The 19,610-nt window shown below is 37.0% G+C and overlaps 1 long non-coding RNA gene across 1 annotated transcript in view; it reads right to left on the bottom strand.

The window, feature by feature from the left end:
• Nucleotides 1–19,610, bottom strand: part of LOC308059782 — a 58,826-nt gene that overhangs the window by 11,288 nt on the left and 27,928 nt on the right. The window contains exon 2 of the long non-coding RNA XR_013926400.1: nt 1–19,610. This exon is cut by the window's left edge and continues 11,288 nt beyond it; it is cut by the window's right edge and continues 14,484 nt beyond it. This is a non-coding gene — a long non-coding RNA (uncharacterized lncRNA).

The raw sequence follows: 19,610 nt of genomic DNA, 5'->3' as shown, positions 1-19,610 counted from the left end.
GTGGGTTCACTGTCCACTGTGATCATGTGAGGATTGAGAAGAATTAACTCTTGGAAACCAAGAAAAGATCCTCCATGCAAAGACATTTTCCAGGACAGTACTGATAACAAACAGCTGAAACATACCTATCTTGGGCAAAAATATGTACCCACCAAATCTGTGACTTACAAGCTCATTGCATGACCATACTACCTCAGTATTTTCCACACAAACCTTCAAGAAGCACAAATACAAAATAAAACCAAACACAATAATCTTATCTGGCTTTCTTCTCTTGTAAAGGGCTGCTATAATCACTGAATCAAACCAAATATTATAAACAGATGATTACATTAATTTAAAATAGCTTGGTTGATGTTTATGCAGCATTTATGCCTGTACTCATTTTATTATGGTTTGTTAAACAGCTATAACTGGTCAACCACCAGCAAAAGTAAATTCATTTTAAGGATTATTGCCCAATAAATAAATTGCTGAGGCTTATCCAAGCCATATTTAATAAAAATCCTAACCCTTAAACCAGAGCAAATTCATTTGCAGCAATTACTGAGGGTTTATAACTGTCGCGTGCCCTGTGTGTTTTACCATATACTTTACAAAGGGCAATCAGATACTTACAGATAGGTACCCATTAAAATTAAGCATTTTCATTGTGGTGTTAGGTTACTTCCAAAATGATACATTTACTATCTGTAGAAAATTAAAGCTGTGAATAATGTGTTCACATTATTTCAAGGATGTCTTGGTAAGGGTGTGCTATTTTTCTTCTGAAAGAGAAGAAACAAAATTCAGCAATATCTACAATATTCACTAGCAAGAGGAGAGAGAGAGAGAGGCAGTTCCACCTGTGATTCCCAAAGACAAAATGGCCCTTAGGGTCCCAGCGGCAGTCTTTTCTCCTAGATATGAAAGAATAGGTAATAAAATATAATAAAAAAAAGTTCCTCTATGGAGAAGTTGTCAAGGCATTCATAGAAGGTAACAATAGGATAAAGGAGAAATATCTTTCCTTCTTAAGAACATAAATAGACTAGATTTGCAGTTATGGAAGTAAACTTCGATGCCAAGTTTTGATTTAATTCCTGGATATAACAGAGAATCCTGAAGTAATCTGTGACAAGACCTTCAAACTTTCTGTGCTCCCGTTTTTTAAACTTTAAGATAAAGTTATTCATACAAAGACTTCTTTGTTTTAGAGAGATGGATAGGAGAGTAAACTTTGTGATAAACCTGGCCACAGCCTTTTTGGCTAAAGGTTGACTTCTAGTTAATGGGCTTTTACCTTGTGAGTTTCTGAACATACTACATGATATCTTTGATTGGGGAAAACAGTATGGCTGGCCTGCTTCCACCATGGTCTTGCTGTACTCATGAATAGGTGCAAACACCTAAAATCCATTTAGACAACTTTTGAAAATCTTGGAATAAAACGTTCCTGAATTTGTGCTGTGTCAACTGAATGCAAGGCCATTTAGATACTGTCTCCTCACACCCGTCCCTGCACCACCACCACTCCCCCCACCCCCACCCCCCCCCCGCCAAAGAAACCTATGATGTTCAGAATTCAGTTTCTATGGACAGTAACAAAAGTTCCTGCAATTACAAGGTGAACACTCTGACAAGTGTTACCTGTTTTGGGGGTAAAATCAGAATATCTGTTAAGAGATTATGATGAATGGTAGATACATACGCTTTTTCTGAAAGAAATGCACAACTGAATTACCACTACAGTTGAAAAAAGGAAACTAAATTGGTTCTGTGTATGTTGTTAGACTCTCCTGAACATTTTATGATTTCTGCCTTAACCTGAGTTTCCTAAAATCATATGTAATCTTGAACATAATGAGATGTAAATGCAATACCACTTTGTGAACTGCCCTACTTTGTTAATTGAAGTGATAAACTAATTTACATATTCAATTATTACAATTGTAAATATAAATTAATTGCAATTCTCCTACCTGGAGGTTAGTATTGATTAATAAGTTTTTTATTCATTAACAAAATATTATTCCCCCCCAAAAAAGAAATTCCTATCAGTTAAAATCTAAAAACTTCAACTCTTAATATCTTTTCCTTTCAAGAAAGTCTTATTAATGGTTAAACTTATTTCTTACAAAGAAAATGAAAATAATACTTTTTTTTTTAATGTAAGGTTAGAAAAATCCTTCGTCTCAAAACAAAGTCAAAAAACTTTTCTTAGTTTCTTGCTGAGAAGTAAAAGGTTTTGAGGCAACTGAAAATTTTATAAGCCCTTACAGTTCTACAGTTCATCATTCCAGTATCCAAGAACTAAGTGGTAGGCGTAAGCTATATTTTTTTCTCATAATAGTTCAACTTAACTACAAGCATTTGGTTTGCAGATTGATAGAAGAAAATTGCGTTTTCTTATCACCTTCTGGGTAGATAATGTATCGCAAAGGGAAACTTAAAAAATATCTGCAGGGAAAGAGCAACTAGTCACTCTACTTTGGCAGTGGTATAAAATGTGCAAAAGAATCAGACCAGACCAAGTAAACCGTTTTCAAAGTAAAATAATATTGTAGCTATCATTTGATTTATGCGGTTTTAGTAACTGCAAGTTCTGGCATTTGCCTATAAAATTATAGCAAGTGTTGATGAAAACCACTGTTAAATCTATATGTTTATTTCTACAAATCAGAAATATTTTTTTTTTATTTACCAAACAGATTGAAACCCAGTTTTTGCAGGCCTTCAGGTCTTGAAGTTTCCCCTCTCCCCAGCTAACAGATATCACAGCTGTAAGAATAAGCATCTTCTCTACAGATATTTCAGGGCAGAAATCTGACACCTATTGCATGTTATCATGGAAACATCCTACCCCATGCAGGATATATGATTAAATTTTTCCTTTGACCATTTTTAAGAGGCAGTATTTGTCTTTTTCACCTTTGCAGTGTCATTAACGTGTTATGACTTGCAATATCAGCACTCCATCTGTTAAATTATTTGGGATGTTTTATAGGAGGAAAAAATATGGGGGAAAAAAAAGTGTGTGATGCCTGTTTGTAGTCTACAAGTGGAGCCTACATTTTCTTCTCCAAGCAGACAAAGAATACCCTGGAAGAAGCAGTGGTAGGAAATCCAAGCTCTCCACTGAAGTTACAGTGTCATGTAAGTAAGGAACCTTAAGCAACTTTCAGTGTTTTAGCTCTAGAGATAAACTGGCACAGGTAGATCTCAGTGCTATAAATCTTCCTACAGCTTTAGCATTACATGTTTGGTTAGCTTCATTAAACACAAAAAGTACAAGGTTTAGGAAATACATTAATAATTTCAAGACCAAAGCCACAATTTTTAAATAATTCATAGATCTTTAAAGATGAAAAATGTTTTATGGATACTTGTTATAGATGGGGTAGGGGTGGATGATGTCCCTCTTTTATGTATTTTTGCCTTTAGGAAAATGCACAACAAAATTGTTCCTGCAGAAATCAAACAGCAGAAGATGATTATATGCACCTATAGAGAGAAATGGCTAGGAAGTTTCCAAAGTGAATTTTTTAAAAAAGAAGTATGGATCCATCTAAATCAAAACTTCTCTGACAGAAATTTAATCAAGAGTGTTTTCTTCTACTGAAAGTTTAATTGATAGAGTAAAAAGAGCTTGGGGGGAGAGAAAAATGCAGGCAGCAGACTTCTAAACTTGATCAGTGTGAGATATAGGGGATTCAGTTCAGTTTGTCTCAGATATACTTAAGCATCCCAGCTTGCATAGCTTAATGTAAATAACTCACTGTCTCACTACTGGAAGCATTATATAGATATACATCCTTAATTCAATATGTATTGGAATATATATTAATATATAAAATTATCAAAACAGCTGCCTTCATCTTTAGTTAATAAAGAAATGTAGAAACATGGAATACCAGGGCTGACACCAGAAGATCATCCACTTTGGTCTTCTGCTTCCAGCCATGACTTACATATTTATGTGATACATGACAGAAGTTTATGTGATTTCTTCATAAACGATGAGAACCTTTCTACAACTTCTTCAGGCAATCCACTCTAATAATTTGCTGTTCGTCTTACCAGAAAGATTTTCTCAAATTAAGTCAGTCTCCCTTACTGTGAATTAAACCTCTCAGTCTTTGTCCTCATTACCTTTGATTATTCCCTTCCTTATTACAACAACCTTTTTATATGTTTGCATAGTTTTCTCTCTCCTTTAGTGTTCTGTAAATTAGAGACCCATAAGTCTTTCATTTTCTTTACAAAGGTAATCAATTATAAACCTATAATCATTCTCCCTGCTGTACTCTGGACCACAAATCAGAACCACCTTTATCTTTTGTGATGTTTGATGCCCCAAACTGGACACATAGGATGTTGTAAACTTTGCCCCCTGAATTCCTAGTCCTTTATTGAATAAGGAACCTAGAATCAGCTTTGCTTTGTCAGATCAATTCTAGACCTACTGTTTGTCCTTTATTCAAAAGATTGGTTAGAGGTCCTGATAAATCCCTGTTGGCTTTGATTCGTTGTATTGCTATGCTTACGAATCAATTGTTTATCATTCCAGTGTTCCTGTTGGAGCTAAAGTAAAGCTAAAGAAATATTCTTTGTTTGCTTTTACACCTATTCTTCCTGCCATGACATAAACCTGGCCTCATTGTCTGCCTTTGATATTCATGGATACTATATATGGGTATTGAAATGGAATTCTGTCTTTAACTCCTTCTCTGGCTATTATTACATGAGTACATTAAATTCAATATTCTTTGCTAGTTAAGTGGCCAGTTGTCTATTTTCACAGTATATATGTTAAGAACAAACCATCATTGCTTTTTTTAGCTCCTTCCCTATCAAGACTTTTCTCACTGTAGGACTCACAAATAACAACTTCCCCTCTTCATATAACATGGTATTTGAAAGAGATATAAAAGGGTCAAAAAGGTATTCCAATCAGTGGAAATACAGAAGTTTGAGAATTCTGGCTTTGCTTTCAACCCAGTGCCTTGCTAATGTCATATTTCTGACTAATTTTTGCTTTGTGCAAAAGTGTAATTCTTGGTATTTTCCTCTACCGTATGAAGTCCTTTTCCCTTTCCTTTCTATATGACTACTCTCCTAAATACTTCCTTACACCTCATAAATGAAACAAAAATAAATTGCCTAACCACAACATTACTGCTGCCAAACACTATGGTTCCTACTTGATCAGTAACCTTTCCTATATTTTGATTTGTTCTGCCTATTTAATATGTCATGTCTTTGAAACTACTAAAGTTTTTGTACAGTTTCTACCACAATGTGTACTCATTCTTGGTTGGTATTTGAGATCTAGTTAGTGTGATAAATATAATTAGAAATTAGCTGTTTCATTTTTCTAAATTTCTGTCATCTTTACCAACAGTGGAAATATCCAAGGGGGAAAAGAAAGAAAAAAAGAAACAAATTATCACTGAATGCATGGAATACTGCAAGTACTTCGGCATTTTAGTTGTTTTTGGTGTTTTTTTTTCTACGGAATCATAATCTGTTCTGCTTTGCAAATAACACAGACAGCAAGGATAGAGCGCTCTTTCTAGGACTAGAAGATCAGGTTCAAGACCACCTGAGAAGCCTGAACGTACAGAAGTCCATGGAACGCGGTGAGATGCATCCCAGAGATCTGAGGGAAATGGTTGATGCAGTTTCTAAGCCGCTGTCCATATTTGAAAAGTCATGGCAGTCATGTGAAGTCCCCTGTGACTGAAGAAAAGGAAATCGGTTTTTAAGAAGGGTTTAAAAAAAGGACCCTAGGTACTACTGACCACTCAGCCTCACCTCTGATAGAGAGGTCCTTAGAAACAGCAACATGGCTTCACCAAGGGCAAATTGCATCTGACTGATCTGATCGGCTTTTATGATGAAGTGACTGTGTCAGTAGACAAGGAAAAAGCAATTGATGTTATCTATCTGGACATTTTTAAGGCCTTTGGTATAGTCCTCCATAATAACCTTGCTGCTAAATTGGACAGGTATGGGTTTGATGGATGGCCTATTAGGTGGATAACGGACAGGCTGATTTGCCACGGTCAAAGAGTTATAGTCAATAATTCAATGTTCAAGTGGAAACCAGTAACCAGTGGTGTTCCTCAAGGGTCCATACCAGGCCCAAAAATATTTAATATCTTCATCAATGACTTAGTCAGTGACATTGAGTGCACTCTCAGCAAGTTTATGGATGACACCAAGATGAGTGGTGCAGGTGATACACCAGAGGGAAACGACTGTGTGAAATGTCATGAAGTTCAACCAGGCCATGTGCAAAGTCCTGCATCAGGGTCATGGCAATCCTCAATATCAATACAGACTGGGAGATTAATAGATTAAGAGCACCCTACGGAGAAGAGTTTGATGTCCACCATTCTGGTGAATGAAAAGTTGGATATGAGACAGCAATGGGTGCTTGCAGCCCAGAAAGCCAATCATATCCTGGGATGCATAAAAATAAATGTGTCCAGTAAGTCAAGGGAGGTCATTCTGCCCCTATACCCCACTCTGGTGAGACCACACCTGGAGTACCACATCCAGCTCTGGGGTCCCCAGCAAAAGAAAGACATGGACCTGTTAGAGTGGGTCCAGAGGAGGGCCATGAAGATGACCAGAAGGCTGGAACACCTCTCCTTTGAAAAAAGGCTGAGAGAGTTGGGGTTGTTCAGCCTGGAGAAGAGAAGGCTCTGGGTAGACCTTATTGCAGCCTTTCAATGCTTAAATGAGGCTTGCAAAGATGGAAAGACACTTTTTACCGGGACTCATAGTGACAGGGCAAGGATTTAAAACTGAAAGGATAGCAGGAAGAAATTGTTTTCAATGAGTGTTGTGAGACACTAGAACAGGTTACCTAGAGAAGATGTGGACGCCCCATGCCTGGAAATGTCCAAAATCATGTTGGACAGGTCTTTGAGCAATGTGATCTAGTGAAAGATGCCTTTTCTCATGGCACAGAGGTTAGATTAGGTGCTCTTTGAAGGTCCATTCTAACACAAGCCATTCTGTTTCTATGACACTACAACTTAGTATTTGGAATGAGTAGAAGTTAACCTGCTCACAGGATTTCAGAAAATTGTAAAGAGACAAAATCACAATGCAAGACAGGTAGGAAATCTTAGGAACAAACAAGTGCTGAAGTAGTAAAAAACCTCTTTTGTTAATGTTCCAGGTTTTACTATACACTAGATACAGTTCTACAGTCAGGAAAAAAACCTCTTTTAATGCTGGTATTTAGACAGTGTACAGAAGACAAGGACTACTGATTTGATCTGGGAATATTTAGCCATTGACTACAACAATGATTTAATTTTTTTAAAATAAGAGACAATACATACTTCATAAATTCATTCTATTACTACTGAGATTTAAGAACTATATAATTATATAGTCCTATGCAAATATATTAAAGGAGAGGGAGATTTAAGTAGGACATGGCTTTACACTGCTTTTCTGTATATGTGGGAGTTTTGCTACATGCATTTAAAAAATATTAATTCCTAATGTACCATTCAAGTTGTTGTATAATCTTTTTAGAAAAATGTAGTTTCATCGGTCCTTTGTTATTGGTATCAGAAAGCATAACAGAAATGTAACATCCTTGTGTTTCTCAATTAAGATAAACTGAAAGCTGTAATTAAGATAGCAGCTTCTTACTACTTTGTTAACCTGGTTATTTAATTAGGATAGAAAGGCACACTGTTTTGAAACAGAGTTTGAATTTTTAAACCTCTTTGGCTTATTTTAGTTCTTTAGGTTGCTGAACAGCAAAAGTAGTAACCAGGTAAATGTCTTTAAAATACAGCTTCTGTAAGATTGCCCTTAAATACCCTGATTCAGACAGCTGTAACTTGGACAGTTTGCAGTGCTGATTAGTTCCCATGTAAAAGATTCTAAAAGAAAGATATGGAAAAATAATCCTAGAAGTTGGCTATACAAAAGGGAAAATGAACACCATAGATGTTTGCATTTTTTTCCTATTGATTTTCTGTTTGTGTACCCAAAAAGGACACTTTAAAAGGTTTGAATAATGTATTTTCCCTAGGCTTTCTGAAAACTTGTTGTGGTTTAACCCCAGCCAGTAACCATCATGCAGCCACTTGCTCACTCCTCCACTGCAGATGAAGAAAAGAATCAGAAAGGAATGTAAAACTCAAGGGTTGAGTTAAGAACGATTTAATAATTTCACAACAACAGCAACAATAATTATTACAACAATAACAACAACAATAATACGTTATAATAATAAGATATAATGAAAATGAGGGAGAGGGGGAGAGGAATGAAATACAAGGGGAAGGGTGGAAAGAAGTGATGCACAGTACAACTTCTCACACCTGCTGACTAATGCCCAGCCAGTCCCCCAAGCAACGATCCCCAGGCCCCAGCTAATCCCCCCAGTTTATATACCAAGCATGACATCCCATGATATGGAATACCTCTTTGGCTGGTTTGGGTCACCTGTCCTGGCTGTGTCCCCTCCCAGTTTCCTGTGCCCCTCCAGCCCTCTCACTGGCAGGGCCTGAGAAACTGAAAAGTCCTTGACTTAGTATAAACATCACCCAGCAACAACTAAAACCATCAGTGTACTATCAACATTGTCCTCCCACCAAATCCAAAACACAGCACTACACCAGCTACTAATAAGAAAATTAACTCTATCCCAGCTGAAACCAGAACAAAACCTTGTGCTAAAACCCACAGAAGAATTTGAGTTAAAAATTATTATTTTAAACATAATCTCTAGTTAAAACTCAGCTCTGTAAGTCACTAAAATGCATTTTTGACTACACATTTTTAAATTTTGTTAATAAACCCAAAATGCAAAGGGTTTATTTAGAAATCTTCCTGGCACTTGGGTTACAAATGACATATTTATAACTGTACCTCAAACACTGTGTTCAGTTTTGGGCCCTCACTTCAAGAGGGACGTAGAGGTGCTGGACCATGCCCAGAGGAGGTTAGTGAAGCTGGTGAAGGGTCTGGAGCACAAGTCTTATGAGGATTGTCTGGAACTAGTCTGGAGAAAAGGAGACAGGGGGGAAATTATTGCTCTCTATGATTACCTGATAGGAGACTGTAGGCAGGTGAGGGTCGGTCTCTTCTCCCAGATAACAACTGACAGGACAAGACAAAATGGCCTCAAGCTACTCCAGGGGGTAGTTAGTCTGGCTGTTAGGAAAAAGTGTGGTCAAGCATTATAACAGGTTGTCCAGGGAAGTGATAGAATCACCATCCTTGAAGGTGTTTTAAAAATTCATAAATATGGTGATTAGAGACATGGTTTAGTGATGTATTTGGCAGTCCTAGGTTAATGGTTGGACTTGATGAAGTCAACCTAAATAATTCTATGATTCTATGATCCTATAAATTGGGACTTGAAAGCTGTTCAGTTAAGATCAGCATCATAAACTCTTTCCTAATTTGTGGGTGACGTTCCAAAAAAAGTAGCTATTCAATATGTATCAGGACTCACATACCAAGACACCTTAAAACGGACAGTTTAAACAAGCACCTGTATTTCAGGTGAGCACTCTAACACCACTCTGTATACATAATGAGGCATAAACCCACTTATAACACTGAATTATTTCCTTTCAAACCTGCAGTGTTTTAGAAAGCTGAGAGCATGAAAACTTCTTAATACACAATTAATTTTAAACTGCAGTCTTCTAACCCTTAGTGGGTATTCAAGCTGGAAAAGAAATAGATTTCACAGAATACAGGGCACAATGTAGAAGCTGTGATTCTAGCTGTTGCTCAGGAACAGAAATTGTCTATTGAGAAATCCAACTGCGGCAACGACCATGTGTCCTGCTTTGAACTATGTGATATGGTGCTGCACTTCCATTGTCATCATTCTAACTCTGGGTTAATAGATCAAAAATGCCAAAACTGTGTCTCTTTAGGATCATTCATATTGAGGGGGAAAGGCTGTGTCAGGTGTTATCCCTGTCATGTAATACCCAGAAAAGGGGTTATAAACAGAAACTGCTGTAATTTTGTTATCCACCTAATTTCTTTCTCATCATACTTTCTGGGACACCTGAGATTAACTGCTCAGCTGCTTTAGTCTCAGGTACTAGTACTACCCAGGGACTACAGCAGGGACAGGAAAGTACAAAAGTAAAACCTGCAGCCTATTCAAACAGGTGTTCATAAATATGTTGGTGGTTGTTGATCACCTATACCTATGTCTGTGACCCTCGCGGAATCTTTCCTGCCTCTGGGATATTTATGTATTGTGAAATCCAATTAAATGTTATCAGAGGCAGAATTCTGTTATCACTTTAACACGAATGCTGGTGGCACTGCAAGTGGTATACTCAGAATAAGATAGATGTTCTTGCCTTATTATTTCAATCTGCTAGGTAAATTTTCCATCGGAATAAATGTTAGAATGGACTGCTGAAAGCTGTGGTTATAGTCAGAAAAGTGGCTGTCAGTGTGGAGCTCATTATTTAATGTTGGCTATTCTTTGTGTAAGTCATGGCTACTTTCCTGTCTAAAGCAGGGTTTACAATAGCTAACACTACAGTACTATTTCAGCTATAGAAGATGTTGGATTTTACTCTCTTTCACGTTGATATTATTTTTGTTGGTATTATATTTGATTTTGATTCAAGAATCCTTATTATAGATGATGAGTGTCCAGGAAAAAAGAGACAGAATAGACCGATTTTCTAATCTCAGACTGAATTCATAGAAGACAAGAAGGAAAAAACAAAACAAAACAAAACCACCCAAACCAAACCAAACCAAATACCTGCAAAAAAAACCCAACCCTAAAACCTGAACACTGTAACTGAGCAAACATCAATAGAAAAGGCTGAGTGAAAATGAGGGAAGAACACTACATTTCACACACTGTAAAAACAGACACTGTCTAGAACACAGTCTTGTTTCAAGGTCAAAATAAGGTTAAGAATCTTTTATCTAAATTCACCAGTGTTAATCCCTAATTTCTTCTATAGGTTACACTTACATTACTAAAAATGAGACAGTCACCTGTTTTCATAAAATGCACTACATTCTCCCTCTCACCATGCTCCCTAATCATGAAAAAAAGAGGTGGTGTCATCCATACTACCTAGTAAGCATGGCATTTGGCCCATAACCTCCAAACTATGCTCAGGTAGTGTCTGGGAGAGAGCTCATTGGCATGAGCTAAAACTGTGCCAGAGATTAGATGGGAAGGAATAAAATTGGGATCTATATATACAGCTTTAAAAAATATTAAATTAATTTAAACTGAAGCATTCTTGTCTGCAGATTAAATCTCAGTGACATCAAAAGATTAAAAACTTCTAAAAACTGTATTTAAAATCAAAGCAAATATCTTATTCAATAAAAAAGTCCACCAGAAAAAAAGTTCCCTGAAATAACTGGGGATTAATGCCCCTTCGTGAAAGGAATTAGTAAGCAAGGAAAAAGACTTTGTGACAAAATCCTAGATTTTCTCATCAAAATTAACTCTGACTGGCTAAAGTAAAAGTAGCTAATAACATTAAAAATTCTAAGATAACTAATCAAAATAAGTTATCCTTCTGTAGATTAACATTTAGGTGCAGTGACTATATTAGGAATACTAATAAAGAAGTGCAAGATGCTGTGTTTATGATATGGAGCAGGAACTGATGTTGTATGTCCAGTGTTTTACATGCAGTTAAGAGTCTGGCTTGTGAGTGAAGATGATTTAGTAAAAGAGCATTGAGAAGGTCACCTCCTCTACGGTCATCTGCTCCACCCTTTGGTTCATGGATAGCTGACTTGGTTGTAGATAAGCTTCTGACAGCTGAAGTCCACATGGACTAAAGACAAATTAAGACATACACACAGAAAAAAGCCAAATCAAAATCAAACTGACCTTTGAAAGGTTTTAAGAGTAAGTTAAACAGCTTAGCATTTGATCCAAATGAAGCTTAGCATGGGTGGAGGGAATAAACTTAGGACATGACTGTGTCAGTAGTCCAAGATATGCTACTTATTTTTGTAAAGCCTAGTTTTTGCCTAAAAAATGGCTTCTGTAACTTTCTAATAATTTTTTTCAGTCATGACTGATAGCTGAAATAGTACTGCAAAAACCAGCATGGCCATCTTAATAAAACAATTATCTTTTTTTTCAATTGCAGTAACATTTGTACCTCTGGTGAGGTAATATCTTCATCTAAGAAGACATTAATTTTCACTTTAATCCATTTTTTGTGTTGTCAGAATTGTATCAAAGGGCTTTTGTGTAAAAAGCAATTGAGTCCTGGTAGCAATCATTGTTGCAAAGCACACATCAAAAATTTAGTCTCTTAAGTACATATTAAAATAATAATATGTGGTATTTATTCTCAAAAGGCATTAGTTTTCTAAGCAATAAACATGAATAGTTAATCAATGCTTAATTAATTTTTCTGCACTAGAATACAAAAAATAAATAATAGTAAAGTAGTATCTTAAATAATATGGTAAAACATCATTACAAATAATTTATGAAGTGTCTTGAAAGCTCCTTGTGTGATGAAGTGACATTACATATCCATTGTTTTTCCTCTGAGATCAGTCAAGGTTCAAGCACTGTCAATAAAACAGCATTCACAGCCACTTCCCCATTCTTCATGTAATAGCAACCATCATCAATCATTTCCACTTCAAGAAAAGTTCAGATCTGTCTACATGAGTTCTTTTCAAGTGAACATCACTATCATATTTGAGTGCCTTATAAAAAGGAACTTTAAATTTAGATACAGCTGAACAAATGAACTATAGTTGTCCCTACTCCAAAAAGTTATTGAGATGGATTCTTCCTTCTCTCTTTTTCTTTTTTCTTTTTTTTTTTTTTTTTTCCCCATTCAGTGTATATTTCTGTTTTGAGCTTCTTTTGCTGCTGTTGCTGTAGTCTGGGAAGAATTATTACGTATATTTTAGATTCTGTTCTAACAATCATGACTTCTGGGACTTGTCTCTTTTTCACTAAAATGTTACGGTTAATATTTTCATTTTTGTAAAATGCAACTCTCGAAGGAAACCAGGGCCACTAATCAATAGAGAGTTTTAAGTAACTTTGTGCTCATACATAAAGTACAAAGACTTGCAATAGCTCAGCAAGGAAATCATTAGGAAGCAGACACCCTGTCATTAAACAACAGAAAGATAAATAGCGTTTCCAGTAAACACTGGTGAAAGAAGGTAATTTTGATACCCCATACTGTCCAAAAGCTGAGAAATCCAGAAGCTCTCTGTGATTGCAGTATTCCTCAAAAAGTACTGCAGATTAGTCATTAACAACAGATTTCAAGGTTTGTCGTACCACTAGAATCAATCACTGCTGTCCCCCTCTTTGGATTAAAACTTTCTCATTGATTATCTTTCATTTGCTGATTTCAGCCTCCAGTGAAGATTACTAACTGATAGCGATATCCTGGCTACAGAGCAACCTAGCGCTTGTTGCTCGCCTGTGAGGAGAGTACAGTACAGCAGGAACTGACGAGTCTCCACTGTAAGAAGAAGAAATTACATTGGAGGGGAAGCAACTCATCCCTACTGTCATAGCAAAAGCAGTAATCAGAAGAGATATTTATTCAACATATTAATTAAAGAGTAGTACTTACCCCTTCTATGAAATGATTTGTTCATGATACTGACTACTGTTGACTGCTTCAGAAATACTAACGTACTCTTCCTGTAGGTGATTTAAATGAGATCATTATCCACTGTCAGCAATACGCTCTGCTTTCTCTGACACAAAGAGAAGCTTCTTTGGGGGTCATATAGCACATGAGGGAAGAAAGAAAGACAGCTTAACAGTGGCTTTCTATTATTTTCTTGAAAAAAGGTTGGGTATTCACTAGTTTTAGAGGGTCTAGACAGTTCGTTAGGTGATTTTTCAAACCACTGTAATTTACTATGTGCTATTTTAAAATACGCCTTCACAGTTTCTGCTGGGAAAAGTTAGGTATCTTACAGATTTCTATTACTAACCATAAGGAATATGTTTCTGAATAACACATGGTTTCTGTTGCTTTTGTCAATTTAATGGCCTTTTGTCTTGGAAAACTTAAGACTTACTCCACACAGAATGAGATTTGGTGACTGTTTAACAAAAAAATTAACTCAGATTTGTACAAATATCTCCAAGCAGGCAGATAGCTTTTAATAATCTGAGGTACTGATTTTAGATCAGTGTGCAAGTATTTGGAGTTGATATAATTTACTTCTGTTGGTAGTGCGCTTCAATTCTATGTCAGAGATGTGCTGGTCATAGTTCAATAACTGTATCCTTTGAGGATAACTCTCTGAATCAGGCTTAGTTTTGGAGTAGGCTGAGCTGAAATTTTGGTCTGGTGTGTCTGATTTTGTTTTTAGGAGTCTAGTAATAGTATTTGTACAAAAAACACTATACCATACCATATCAAACCACACTACACTACACTACATTGTATATTTATTTGACTTGATTTACATGTCCAACATACTCATGCAAGTTGGTAGGATTTGCAGTTATTTTATTGTGAAAGAGAAGGCAAGTTCATAAAAAATGTGTATCCTTAGTTCTACTGTTCCCCATTGAGACAAATATTCTGTGCGTGGCAGGATTTTGGTAGTGAGGGGGCTACAGGAGCGGCTTCTCTGACAAGCTGCTAGAAGCTTCCCCAGTGTCCAACAGAGTCAACATCAGCAGGTTCCAAGACAGACCCACCGCTGGCCAAGGCCGAGTCCATCAGCAACAGTGATAGCACTTCTGGGACATCATACTTAAAAAGGGGGAAAAAGCCACCTGCACAATGGCAACTTCAGCTGGAGAGAGGAGTGAGAATACGTGAGAGGAACAGCCCTGCAGCCCCCCAGGTCAGTGCAGGAGGGGCAGGAGGGGCTCCAGGCACTGGAGCAGAGATTCCCCCCCAGCCCATGGTGAAGCCCACGGTGAGGCAGGCTGTGCCACTCAGCCCATGGAGGTTAATGGTGGAGCAGATACCCACCTGCAGCCCATGGAGGACCCTACACCAGGGCAGGCAGATGCCTGGAGTCTGGGACACTGTGGGAAGCCTGCACTGGAGCAGGCTCCTGGCAGGACCTGTGGATCCATGGAGACAAGATTTCATGATGGAGCAGGTTTGCTGGTAGGACTTGTGTCCCCTGTGGGGGACCCATGCTGCAGCAGTGTGTTCCTGAAGGACTGTATCCCTTGGAAGGGACCTACCCACACTGTAGCAGTCTGTTCCTGATGGACTGCACACTGTGGAAGGACCCACAGTGGAGCAGTTAACGAAAAAGGAAGGACTCATGGTGGAGAAGTTCATGGAAGACTGTCACCCATGAGGGACCCCAGCCTGGAGCAGGGGAAGAGTGTGAGGAGCCCTTACCCTTAGGAGGAAGGAGTGGCACTCAACATTGGGTGAATCCACTGTAACCCCCATTCCCTGTCCCTCTGTGCCGCTTTGGAGGGAGAAGTTAGAAAAATCAGGAATAGAGATGAGCCTGGCAATAAGGGAGGGGTGAGGGAAGGTGTTTAAATATTTAGGTTTTATTTCTCGTTATCCTACTCCAATTTTACTGCTAATAAATTAATTTCCCTCAATCCAAATCTATTTTAGCCGTGATGGTAATTGCTGAATGACCCCTCTCTGTTGTTATCCTGACCCACGAGCCTTTCGTTACATTTTCTCTCCCCTGTCCAGCTGAGGAGGGGAGTGACAGAGTGGCTTTGGTGTGCACCTGGCATCCAGCCAGGGTCAACTCATCAGAGATCACATGCCCAGGTAGAGATGACTTCTTTATTTTGTATCCAAACTAGTACTGTATATAGTGTACAGAGGGGGACCAACTTCCTTGTGTAAGGCATGAAAATAGAAATACAGGAAATACAACCGAATTCTTACAGAGCAAAGCTCATATTTATCGGGTAAAGGGAAAGGTAGACAGAAACCTTCTCATGCAACAGAAAAGAAGAAAAATTAGATTATTCTGTGACAACAGAACTCAGTTCATAGTTCCAAAATATAGTTTAGTTTAGAAAAGTGTTTGAATTTCTTGCTCTTTTTAGGAGAGCTATTAGTACAGAGGAAGGCTTTGTCCAAGGCTAACTGTTATAAACTAAAAATCTTCCACCAACCACAGCAAGCTTTGGAACAAATCCAGAGTTTATGATAAATGTTCATAATGCAGAGTTGAATTTCCCTTTCAGTGATAACATCTCATTAGCCAGATCTTGTAGATAATTATATGGCCCCAAAACACATAAGCAGTATTCATAAAACTTTTGAGCCCAACATGTAAAAAAAATAAAAAAATATCAGAAAAGCATCTGTTCTGTGACATTTCTGAGATGCAGCTGGAATCAGCTCCTCCCCATAGCTCTGAATCAGACACGACCACAGTGCAATTGGTCCTTACATCAGTCACTGATGAGAGGCTATGTATGTATGATTAGGCCATTAGGGCACATGTCTGTCTCACATGAAATTATATCCTTATATTAGAAATAGTAAAAATATAGATGCATCAATGACTTAAGTGGAAGATGGATGGAAAAAATTTTTTCAAATGCACAAGTGGGAGCTGGCTACTGCCACTAGTGTCTTACAAAAATGTTTCCTATGATTTCTTTTTTTACTTTTAAATTGTGGCTTGGCAGAAGAATATCTGCCTGCGAACTGTGGCAAGTAATAGCTTTTTACATTATCCTCTTTGTCAGAGGTCATTTATAAAATTAGTTCTTTAAGAAGTTCTGAAAAAGGGTAAATCTCATTGATTGTTTGCATTTTAAACAGGAAAACAAACACTTGAAAAACACAGCTTTCTAGATGCAGAATTATTTCTTTTCAGGTTCAAACAATACCTCATTTTGCTTTACTGATAATTTCTTACAAGAATTATTAGTGGTCATGCATTTTGTTTTATAGATTATGATTACATTTTCCAAATCACAACACACAGCTTAGCATGTTCCTGCAATAAAATTTACATAGATTTTATTAAAGAGTCATACTAATATCTTTTTAAAGATATGGCACAGTCAATTACACTTTTACACAGTAATTTCTGATTACTTTGGGGAACTCTGAATACTCTATGCCTAAAATTATAATGATGTGTTGCTGTAGTCATTATGTGAAGATTTGCACTTTGATACGGATGCACTGACCCCATTTTTATCATTACTTTTATTTAATGCCACCTTCCACTGGATATAACACACAGATGTTTTTATGAAAGGTTGGAGATAGACCGATTTTTAACAAAGAATGAGGTTTGTGGGTTTTTTTCATTTGCATACCTTTTGTCTCACCTAAATTATTGCAATAATTAAATAATTAAAACCAAATCCTCTAAAAAAATAATAATATCTATTTACTTTATATATCTTGGAACAAGACTTTCATTGACTCTGCCAATGGAATATGCTCTGTATTCTGAGATATGATTGCATGTATTTTCTTATCTGTTGATATGTAATTTATCTGTGTTTACTGTGATCATCTGATCTATAAAACAAAAGCAAAAAGACTTCCCTGAATCAAATCTCCCTTCAGTAAGGCTCTGTCAGAAAAATATTTATTCATGATATTAAATTACCATTGATAGAGGGTTCACCACAAAATCTGATAATGCAACACTGGCAATGTATAACTGCCCTGGTAAACAGCTGTCATTTAAAAAAAAAATCTTCACTGTATTTCAAGTCTGAATCTATCCAGTTTCAAAATTATCAAGGAAAAGCAACATATTGATCTTCACAAAATAGCTCTGCCAGGATACAATTGTTGAAGGTTGTATTTCAATTGATTTTTCTTTTATATATCTGTATTATAGGAAAAACACATAATTATCTTCTAGGAGTCTGTAAAAAAGTTGATGCATTATGCAATGCTTTATATAGGAGCAAGGAAAAAAAATAGCATGCTAGTAACTTTAGATATCTTTATGCTGTATGAAGACTCCAGATATCAGCAAAATTTCTGAATCAGGGTTTTGGGGTGAAGAGTGGTCTTTTTTTTCTTTTTTTCCTTTTTTTTCTGGTTTATTTTTTCCTCTTTTTTTTTTTTTTTTTTTCTTCTCTTTCTTGCATGGAATATTTAGGCTTTGTCACACGAGACATATTGAGATATGAATCTAGAGAATTGCATACCAATGCCTACTTTCCAAATATAAACAGACTAATGATCTTTTGGTATAGAGTCCTTCATACCTTAGCACCTTAAGCTAATCTGTAATACTGGGATGTTGCAGTTTATTAGCATTTGGAAAGTGAAATTTACTGGAACACAGATTAGGGAAACCACTGGGCAAATTCTCAGACCGTTTGAGTTTAGCAAAGCACGAATTCATAGGAATGAGTCACAGTGTTTTACTAAATAAAAATGCCTTCTGAATTCAGGTCCTTTCCAGACAATGATTTCCTAGCCTACGGTCAGTTTATATCACCCAGCTTCAGTCCAACTCACCCACAATGACCTGATATCTGGAAATGTGAAAAATACATTCACACTAATTGCAATTATCTCCAAAAGTTTTGCTTGTTCTTTTTAGATTTTAAATGAACACTTGTCATAGAAATATACAGTAGACAAAATAATTTCGTTTCAGAAAACAGTAACTTCATGAATTTTGACTAGAAGGCTTTTCTTTTTTCCTCGATTATTATTTTTTGAGATGGGTAGCCATTTTCTCCAGATCACCAACCTGTTCCCATGGGTACAGTGATGGTGAGCTGTGATATATACAGCACTTCGTAGTTTTAAAGCCAATTGTAAGTTTATTAATAATTCTCGCAGATCCACAGCGTTGCTAACCTTAAGAGAGGTATAAAAGTTAGTCTGTTTCCTGGGGGTGTGCTGACAGGCAGTCATGACATTTCTTTTCCCAAGAAAAATAATGCAATACTGGTAATGTGAAGGCTTTCTTTCTATTATCAGAGCAAGTGAAGTATAAATCATGTCTGTGGTAAACCACAAAAAGAAAAAGTAAAATGACATCTTCCTAAGCAAATGATTTCAAAGCTCAGTTAAAGAATAAAACTGTGAGTAATAACCAAAGACAAAAGAAAAAAAGTACCACAAGAACAAAGAGATTCAAAAGCAATTTAACCAGTTTAGGATAAACATATCTGAGGTTCATTTCTTAGGCTAATAACTGTCTTTTTAAAAAACTTCAAACAAAGACTGGTCAGCCTCACCTTTGTGCCCAGCAAGATCATGAAGCACAGCCTCCTGGAAACTATGCTAAAGGCACATGGAAAATAAGGAGGTGATTGATGACAGCCAACACTAAAGGGCAAATTGTGCCCGACAAATTTGATGGTCTTCTATGATGGGGTTACAGCATTGGTGGATGAGGGAATGGTGACCGACACTCATCTACCTGGACTTGTGCAAGGTTTTTGACACTGTCCCACATGACATGACTTGTCTCTAAACTGGAGAGACATCGATTTGATGGGCAAACTGCTTGGCAGATAAGGTAATGGCTGGATGGCCACACTCAGAGAGATGCAATGTCCAAGTGGAGACCAGTGACAAGTGGCATTCTTCAGGGGTCCATACTTGGACTGGTGTTGTTCAACATTTTTGTCAGAAACATGGACAGTGGGATGGAGCACACCCTCAGCAAGTTTGCTGACA

Source organism: Falco punctatus (genome assembly GCF_963210335.1).
Source record: "Falco punctatus genome assembly, chromosome: 2".
Taxonomy (NCBI): Eukaryota; Metazoa; Chordata; class Aves; order Falconiformes; family Falconidae; genus Falco; species Falco punctatus.
The sequence above is the reverse complement of the archived record's forward strand: the minus strand, read 5'-3'. Positions and strand labels throughout refer to the sequence as shown.